Source organism: Coffea eugenioides, chromosome 7 (assembly GCF_003713205.1).
Source record: "Coffea eugenioides isolate CCC68of chromosome 7, Ceug_1.0, whole genome shotgun sequence".
Taxonomy (NCBI): domain Eukaryota; kingdom Viridiplantae; phylum Streptophyta; class Magnoliopsida; order Gentianales; family Rubiaceae; genus Coffea; species Coffea eugenioides.
The window spans coordinates 27,571,118-27,581,700 of record NC_040041.1 but is presented as its reverse complement, the minus strand read 5'-3'; the positions used below and the strand labels follow the sequence as shown (position 1 = coordinate 27,581,700).

General features: G+C 34.9%; 1 long non-coding RNA gene across 1 annotated transcript; it reads right to left on the bottom strand.

The window, feature by feature from the left end:
• Positions 1–7,713: 7,713 nt before the first annotated feature.
• LOC113778661 lies at positions 7,714–10,322 on the bottom strand. Its single transcript, XR_003469305.1, has 3 exons — positions 10,237–10,322; positions 8,801–8,864; positions 7,714–7,973 (listed from the first exon to the last, which is right to left on the bottom strand). It is a non-coding gene; the product is annotated as an uncharacterized LOC113778661 (long non-coding RNA).
• Between the last annotated feature and the right edge of the window lie 261 nt (positions 10,323–10,583).

Here is a 10,583-nt window from a genome sequence, read left to right as displayed (position 1 = left end):
AAGTATTGGATCTGAAACAAATTGAAACCATGCCGCGAGATGACTGGAAGCTTATGTTAATCCTACGGGTTCAACATGCAACATGCGTAAGGTTGAAGCTTCATGCAAGAGCAATAAAAAGAGATGCATGTGATGCTTAGTATCTGGCATGAAGACAGAAGGAAAAAAAAAAGCAAAAGGGAAAGCATAGAAAGTGCAGTGCAAGTACCTCCAAGTCAACAATGGTGACTAGTTGTTGCGGGAAGACAACAAATTGGGGCGAATTAGCAGACAACGAATAGCTACAACAGTGAAGAAAGAAAGCGGCGGCAACCTTTGCTGAGTAAACTACAAAGTACCGGAGACAAGCAATAACTGAAGCTTCACAATTTTGGCCTTAGTCTTGCGTATTTTATAGTAGGGGTCTCACTGAAGGCTGACAAAAATTCAAGTCCAAACGCAAGTAGAGTTATGGTCTGTTCATGGGTTTTCTTCAATCTCGACTCCTCTACTAATAAGAGTTTGTCGCGGGCAGGTCAGATAATTCTTTTAGGTCGCACAGGAAGATGTGGCTATGGGAATTACACAGGCTTATTAGAACTCCAGTGAATAGAATTCAAGTCCAACATGTAGTCCTCCGGGTCAACTACAGTATGAGGTGGACACTTGCATGGAAAATCGAGTACTGATATAGCTCATATTTTTGAGGGATGAAGGAATACAAATTCCTTTTATAATTGAAAGTTTGCACCTTATCGGAGATGAGAATCCTGGTCAAGCCTTGAGCTGTCATGCGTGTATCCTCAGGAGCAAAGGAGAACCTGGCAGGTTAATATAAAGATATCACTTGGTCTTGGAAATTTAAAGTGTTGGCCCTACCAGATGATGCATGCACTTAATACTATAGCCGTGGGACTTAAAATGCCTTACATGACAATCTTATATTGGTTCAAAAGCCATGGCATGCAAAGCTTTAAGTAAATCCATCCGTGGGTTTTATTCCAACAATAGACACAAGGCTTTGGCATGAATTAATCCGGCCTCGGGATTAATTGGTGGTATTCCACGTAACTATCATATGTGATACAAGTAATTGATATGAAGTTTGCAAAGTTTGAAGTTTAGCCCGTTTATGGGTTTTACTTGAAAACAAATATGTCAACGGTGTTCAAATTAAAGCAAAAAATATACGTCAAAACTTGTCCGTTAAAAAATTTGCTCCGATATCCAGCATTCACGCACAAGTTTCGAGGGGGCATTTGTAGACAATGGAATTTTAATTAAATTCTAAAAAATACCATTGGTCTATAAATTATTTTCATGGCTTATTTTTATCCAATTGGATATTGCCATATGTCATGTACACTTGGAAAATTTGGTTGTTAAATAACCAATTATATTTCACCATGTGTTAAGCTGAGGTGTCCCAGATTAATTCAAATTGCAGGGATATCTCCACCAACCAAATCATATCATGTTTATTGGATAAATATCTAAATATTTATTTCTTATTAAAGGGATAATATTTAGAGTTGTTCAGTCCAAGTCTATTTCTTATATACTGCAACAGCCTGGCCAGTCAAACGGTGCCACGTCACGTGTCCCCACGAGTTTGGCCAATCGAGAAATTACTTATCTCTTTATTAATAAATATAAAATGAAGAGATAATATTTAACCGGCACAGTCCTAATATGACTGCACGTCTTGCAAGTAAAGTGGTACACAGGTCTTCAACCTCTACCCCTTGCTACAGCTATAAATAGAGGTCTCTCAACCAAATCAAGGACACACAGAGATATCAAGAAGCATCTCATACACTCAAGTATTGAAGTTTCAAGCTACGAAGGTCTGGGTCTCAAAGCTCCTCAAGTCTTCTGCATATCAAGGCTTGAGCCTCCAAATATTCTCAAATTCTTCAAATCTTCCATATCAAGATTTGAAAGAATCGGTGGTGGATCCAAGAACAAGCTGCGAAGCCCTTGGATTGGCGTTCGAGGAGAAGAATCGAGGGAAACTCTCCACAAGTTCGAGAAAACCCCAGAGATTGTACCTACATTCTTTTCTAAATTTATATATCATATATTTGTCGTGTATTTTTCGTGTCGTTTTGCAGACTCGAAATTTTTATCGCGTACAGTGAGATTATTGGATGTTTTATGAATAGGTGGCTCAAATGAGGAGGGAACGGGGTCAGAAATTATTGAGGATGTAATAGGGACAATAGCTTGTAATTGGTTACTCTTAGGTTGAGTGAGAGTCATATTTGGCAACTGGCTTGAGGTAGCTAGAAAAGCAAAGAATTTGTCGTGGAATATTTCATTTTCTGGTTGAACTGTTGGAGTGAAAGAAGCATTAGATGCTTGGTTTCGGGTGTTGGTTTGAACTGGTATGTTGTTATCCAAAGGGGCAGACGGTTTGGGTTTATTGCATGGGGTAACGGGGAGGAGAAAAGAGTCATCGGTGGGTTGGGTTGAAAAACAGAGGGTTTACTGGTTGTCCATTTAGATGTTGTACTCTTTGATTTGGGTTGGATAAGAACCAAATTATTAGAGGTAGAGGCAGAAGATTTACCTTTGACTGGGTCTTGATGTCTCTCCAGATCATTATCCAAAGCTTCAGATTGGATATGCTCAGACTTTGAAAATTCAAAACAGTCACGTGATGAAGATTCAGGTGATCTCTTTCCCTTATCCGTTCCTTGTGGCACGTGACTCCCATTATCGGTTACCGTTGCAGCTGGCCGTGAACCAATTTCATAGGTTGCTGCATCAAGCTTCAATTCACAATCCCGATCGCCATGGCCAATCCTTCCATAGTAGAAGCATAATATAGGGAGCCTTTGATATTGAAAAGACACCTTGTGTACTTTGCCTTCAATGAACAGATGCATTACTCGCTTAAGAGGAGATTCAAGGTGAATCTTCACATGGATACGAAGGAATTTTCCCCAGGCAAACAAGTCACCTTTTGATTCAAAGCCTTCATAGACCCCTAACTTATTGCCAAGGTATTCTGCTGTTTTGGCATTCATCCAACTCAATGGAAGATTATATACACGCACCCAAAAGGAGCAGGTGTCAAGCTTAATGTTGGTTGGCTGAACGTTGCCGATATAATCATTGATGACCAATAGATTATCATCAAAACACCATGGACCACTGGAGAAAACTTTTTTCTTATCAAGCATGTCATTAAATTTAAAAAGAAAAAGGTTATCTCCTAATGAAGTGTGGGTGAGACCTTTGGGTGGGTTCCAAACCTTCTTCATAGTAGCCATCAGCGCTTCACCATTGAATTGCTTTCTGGCAAAAAGTTTGCCTAAGATGCACAACTCGCTTAAGGAATCTTCAATATCATCCGCATCGCCAAGCAATAAATTTACTTCCTCTTCATCATCACGAAGACACAGTTTTTCACACATTCTTTCCAGTTCTTCAACCATGGAAGCCGAGACAAAAGATACAATCTCAAAAGGAGCACAAAACGTATAAGACTGCTGAATGAATCACGTTCTGTAAACCTGCATGATCCAAAGAAAATGAAAGACTTTATTTTTGAAAAAATAAAACAAGAACAGAGATAAAAGACATATCTATATGTATTAGAGAGCAGGTTTTTGACGAGAAGCTTCCACAAGTGTCAGAAATTTGAATGCCTTTTTACTATAATTTTAGATTTATTTTAATTCAATAACTCTTATCTTCTTCTTATCCCTTTTCACTCTTCAATTTACATGACCCACTAACCCACAAAATTAAAACTCCTAAATTTTAACTAATAAATAATAACCACCTCTACAAAATGATATCTGCAAATTCCAATTCATGTCTAACATTTACTACTGACACTTACCACATCACTGATAGCAACACTCACACTTGCCACATCACTGATAGCAATAACTAACTATTAATTTAAGAAACTCACAACTACGAAAGTCACATATCCAAAATTTAGGAACTTGTTTGAATTACAATTTTCACAATTCTACGTATCTTATTGTCATAATGTATCTACTCTCATAATCATTCACAAAATTGATGATCACTAACCCATTTTACTCATTTTCATTTGTCATCACACAAATTAAATACAGTGAAAACAAAGACTATGTATCATACTCTCACCATGGATGAATTCCACTTACAAGCATTTCAATCAATGACAAAGCCAAGATTTTTTTTCCTAGAGGGGCTAAAATTTTTCCTAATGTAATGATTTTTATGTGTTATGTTCAAAATAATTTTCATCTATTTAAATATATGACATCTAAAAATATCAAAATTTAATTTTAATTATAAACGGATGTAAAAAATAAATAACTTTTTTAAGCAAAAAATTAATTCAAGGGTAGTTAATTCACAAACACGCGCGCACACATATATACATATATATATTCTCATAATATAAACTAAAATTGTAAAAAATTAAGAGGGCCAATTCCAATTCACGTCTTACAATTACTACTGACACTTACCACATCACTGATAACAATAACTAACTGTTAATTTAAGAAACTCGCAACTACGAAAGTCACATATCCAAAATTTAGGAGTTTGTTTGAATTACAATTTTCAGAATTCTACGTATCTTATTGTCATAATGTATTTTACTCTCATAATCATTCACAAAACTGATGATCACTAACCCATTTTACTCATTTTCATTTGTCATCACACAAATTAAATACAGTAAAAAAAAAGACTGTATCGTACTCTCACCATGGATGATCCCACTTACAAGCATTTCAATTAATGGCAAAGCCAAGATTTTTTTTCTATAAGGGCTAAAATTTTTCCTAACATAATTATTTTTATGTGTTATGTTCAAAATAATTTTCATCTATTTAAATATATGACATTTAAAAATATCAAATATTAATTTTAATTATAAAGGGATATAAAAAATAAATAACTTTTCAAGAAAAAAAATTAATTCAAAGGTAGTTAATTTACACTCACACACACACGCACACATATATACATGTACATATATATATATATTCTCATAATATAAACTAAAATTATAAAAAATTAGGAGGGCCAACTATGTTTTACACAAATATTTAGACAATATGAATTAAAGCTTCTAGAACTTGGGGAGGGCTATGGTCCCTATTTGCCCCCATTGGTTCCATCATTGATTTCAATGACGTCTTAATTCCAAACCTGCAAGATTATAAAGGAAAAAATAACTAATCATAAAATGAATTTTATACCAGAGTGATTCCACTGAAATATTTTAGAAAGGTTCAATAAGTTCACTTCCAAGAAATACAAGTCTCACTGAACATTTTTTTTGTAGTATGAACTCCACAAAATTCAACAAAATCAATTAAACCATCAATATTGATTTTCATACTAAAAGTTGATTGATGTAAAAAATGTTTGCATCTTTGTGCAAAATTCTTAAACCGACTGCAAAATAACTTTAATTATAAAAAATGTTGCATCAATTAAACCACCAATATTGTAAAAAATGTTTGCATCTTTGAAATAATTTTCATCTATTTAAATAGATGACATCTAAAAATGTCAACTATTAACTTTAATTATAAAGGGATGTAAAAAATAAATAACTTTTTTAAGAAAAAAATTAATTCAAATGTAGTTAATTCACACACGCGCGCACGCACATATATACACATATATATATTCTCATAATATAAACTAAAATTGTAAAAAAATTAGGAGGGCCAACTTTGTTTTACACAAATATTTACACAATATGAATTAAAATTTTTAAAACTTGGGGGATGGGCTATGGCCCCCATTAGCCCCCATTGGTTACATAATTGATTTCAATGGCGTCTTAATTCCAAACCTACAAGATTACAAAGAAGAAAACAACTGATCACAAAACGAATCTTACACTATAGCAAGTTTTAAAACCCACTGAAATATTTTAAAAAGGTTTAGCAAGTTCACTTCCAAGAAATACAAGTCTCGTTGAACATTTTTTGTAGAACAAACTCTACAAAATTCAATAGAATTAATTAAACCACCAATATTAATTTTCATACTAAAAGTTGATTGGCATAAAAAATGTTTGCACTTTTGTACACGATTATCAAATTGATTGCATAATGTTTGTAAGTATTTCATTTTGAAATCAAATAAAACATGCAATTACATTATTTCTTTCCATATATCACTCATTTTCTAATATGAATTCTATTATTATTTCAATATCCATCTTCCGCAAAAACGCAATTCTTAAATGATCTACATATTTTGTCATACTTTGAACTATTATTAGATGAATCTTAAATTTTAATTATGTTGGTATAATTTTTTTAATTTTTTTCAAATTTACCAGCTCTTTTAATTTCTTTCAATAACGTAAGCACCGTGCGTTGCGTAGGTTTCCTAAGTCACTTGAACTTGTTTCATTGACTGAATTAGGAGGATCATATTTGTCTATATAGCACTTGCCCTATGTTGGCATAAAGTTGTCACAAAAGTAGAAATTTATGCTAGATTTGCCACCTTCAAATGCCCAAAAAAATCTCTTGGTTGGCCGAACTTTTTCAAACATTGCTTCGGACACTAATCTTGCACTCAGCCTATCCGAAAGGAATGCACTCTACTATCCAAACTCTGACTTTTCTTGGCCATTCGTTCATCTACTCGTGAAGATTATCAGCAGTTCGAAGGTCTCAATTAACAAAGGCTTATCTGGAGTTTTTGGCCAACTGTTTAGACACTTGATAAACATGTGGCCATCCAAAGCTAATGCTTAAGGCCTGTATGCAAATGTTTTTTTGATTGTTTGTCTAAATTTTTACTATGACTCATTTTGGAATTTGTAGAGTGTGTACAACCTTTTTTTTCTTTCTTTCTTTTTTCTTTTCTTTCCTCACTTCCTCTCCCTCACCCCACCACTGATCTTACTCTCCCTACCGTCGATTGCCGGTGCCGGAACCTCCACCGACGAATAGACAACAGCTGAATTTTTTTTTTTTAACTTTTTTCCCTCTTCCCCTCTTCTCCTATCTTCTCCCTCCTCTCCTTTCCCCTGCCACAAGATCGTGAGGGGAAGGGAGGGGGAAGGTGGCAAGGGGAGGTGGTGGGGATGAGGGGAGGAGAGGGGGAGAGGGAGGGAGAAGGAAGGAGGAAAGGGAGAAGAAAGACAGAGAGAGGAAAGGGGAAAAAAAAAAGAGGAGTCGTCGGCCAGTGTCGGTAGAGGTGCCGGCTGGCACTGGACACTACAAGAAAATTGCGTTTCTGTGACAGGCGAAAGTCGTCACTAAAAATTCAGAAGTCGTCACAAAAAAAGTCAGTGACGACTTTTACTGCTGTCACAGAGCTGTCACTAGTTCTATGTCACAAAAGGGGGTCCATGTGACGACTGTTGAAAGTCGTCACAAACGATTTCGCTTTTGTGATGACTCTTGTCATCACTCATTGTTGTACATTGTGTGACGACTTTTATTGTCACTAAGCTGGCTAAATTCTTGTCATAGTCAACCCTTGGAGTTGTCACATTATGCTTCCGTTCAGTGACGACTTTTGTTGTCATTGTTTTCCATCCATAAAAAGTGACGACTTTCTGATGTCACTAGTGAAACTTGTTGGCAGTGACAACTTTTTTATTGTCATTTATTTTTTTGTAAAAAGCAATAATCTAATGTTAATTACGCAACATAGCTGCCAACAATCACAAAACGTTCATTGAGTAGCAAGGAGAAAAAAAAGCCAACATACGAAAAGAAAGCCAACATTCATTTCCAATAGAAGATCAACCCAAATACATATATATATAAATGTTGCCTCAAATGAGTCATAAACCATGCACCATCCAAAATAAGCCATTCAGTTACAATACTAGTGATTTCCCATCCACAATAGAGAGTAGTAAAGTTCTATACAAAAATATGAGCACGATTCCCATCTAGAACAAAACATGAGCACGATAGGCCTTGTAGTCTTCAATTCAAAAACCATATTCACAGCAATGACTGGCTTCTTCTTCTTGGGAATCGTGTTAGAACCTACACGTTACCAAAATTGAAGCAATGAGCACTGGTGTTAAAACTGGAACTACACTTCTAGATAGGCACCATATTATAAAAACTAATGTCACTCTAATTTGAAATTATAGCAATCTAAGTAAATTGATTAACACAAAAATAAAGTGAAATTATAGCAAATAAGACATTGAATGTATATTCTGTGAAATATAGAATAACAATACAAACACAATAAATATCTGCATGTTCACAAATATATATGCAATAACAATAACAATAACAACAATGAAATCCCAAAATCATTGAGAGCCTAGATGATTGTGAACCACACAGTATATCAAGAAAAAAAAAACACACACACACACACAATCACAGGTGCCTCTTTTTCCTTAGCACAAAAAAAAAATTCTGATACAGAAAAATTTAGATGAGTTCGACAAAGAAAAAAGTGGAATACATCCCAACGTTCAAACACATTTGCTTTAAAAACACTAAAGTTTTGGTTGCAACATCCAGCACCTCAATGGCTGTAATTAAACATGAACAAGATTTCAAGCACCTAAATCAGCCTCAAGCAACTCAATTGCATTAAACAGGAATCAGATTTGGTGGAATCAGATTTGGTGGAACCAGATTTCAAGTGCCATCAAGCAACTAAATTGACATCAAGCAACCCAATTGTATTAAAAATGAATCTCTATTTTGTAGAACCAGAATTCAAGTGCCTCAATTGTAATAACTATGAAGAGCAAACAATTTATTTATACCACAAAAGAAATTAGACATCCAGGCAAATGATGAAATACATTCCTAAGCACAATATGCCAAAGTAAAGACCATATTCATACCTCTTGAACCAGCAATAAACAAAGCAGACTGAACAAAGAAAATCATGTACCCAGGATACAATCCCTGCGACACAACAGATACATTTAATTATGTAATGAGGTGATATTCAGATTATTTATTATCTAAAAAAAGGGGGAAAATGAAAGGTCATATGGCTAGTGGACATGTTGCGTCTCAAGGGAAGGGAGAAGTATTATCACCAAAATTGGGGTAACAAAGATGCATTTGCTTTCAGATGGCAATAATACAAAGGATAATGCAATTAGGAAGAAAATGACCTGGGGACTATTATCAAAGAATATAAGCATCAAACACAGGTCATCATAACAGCCCGAGATCAGAGCATCAAAGATATAAAGGAATGTGGAAACACATATTAAATACAAATATAAATTGAAAACATGCCTTCTTCTCTTTATTGCATTTGACAAAGTTTCCATGATGTTAAACATGGTGATAATCAGGAAGCCAAGAACACAACCAAGGCTTTATCCCATTCAATCTCACCCTTGTACATCAGCCCTTTACTTCTATTCTACCCTTTTTTGGTCATGCTCTTCCATAAGCAGCAAGACCACATATTAATTAAATTACTAACATTCCACTGTGGTTTTAGTCCATCTTTTCCTCCAGCCTGCAATTGTCGTCCTATAACTCTTTCCAACATTGCAACTTTTGATTATATGGAAACATCCGGATTTCCATATCAATTTGTTAAGTTATCTTCCAAAGATAACAACTATATTCTTTTCTTATATCACAATAAAATCAGTAAATAGGACCAAATGGATGGCACCAAAATGTGCTCCATGCAGCTCAAGAAACAACAACATATTGCATCGACCAATATTCCTGATTCAGGAAAGCCAAGTATATAGCCAAATCATAGAAGATGGCCAACACAAGCAATCACGTTTTATTTGCCAGTACCCTACAGAATCATGTTGTTGAAATTGTTAGCATGCACAGGTTATCAAAACTAATTAAACCATGCAAGAAAAATAAGTTGCCCTTGTTCGATTCAGCTTTTCTGAAGCTGATTAGAAAAGGTGAACTCCAAAAATTTGGAATTACGTTTCACTTTTTAAATTTCTCCAACCTAAAAAGCTGTTTTCAAAACTAACTAGAAGACTGCTCCTCATAAATAGCCTTTCTGCATAAAATCGATTCTGTTACTCAGATGCTTTTAGCTTAAAAGAAACTATAATTAGCTGATTTTAAGAAACCAAGAAGAGAACCTGTATTTAGCTAATTAATATATATTTTACAATAAGGACCCATGCACCTGTTAGGAACATAAATGTTTAACTTCCATGAAGACAACTACTACCAATTCCGATAGTGATATATGATCAGAAATATAATACTAAACTAATGAAACCATGTCTTCTCAAAAGAAAGGAAATGAAAGAAAAAAACTATAGCTCATACTTACATGCCATACAGCACTGACAGTTTGCGTAGCCAGCAACTGAAAGAAACCAGCTTTCTTACCATCCTGGACAAGCCGCTCATATACATCTAAAAAACAAAATGGAGATCAGGCACCAATGTTGCTTCTAGCTTTGCTTCCAAATTTGTGTAATACAAGATGGAAAGCATGACATGCATGATAATATGAGCTTATACATAGAGGAATTAGCTTACGAGATGGATATCAAGCTCATAAATTTGGTTCTTGCAGCAGCGAGCAAAAGAGTAGTTCCTTAATACTTGTGACCTCTCCAGAGGTCTAATTACCATGGCCTTGAAAAGTTATGTTCACTTAAAATGTTGTTGCAT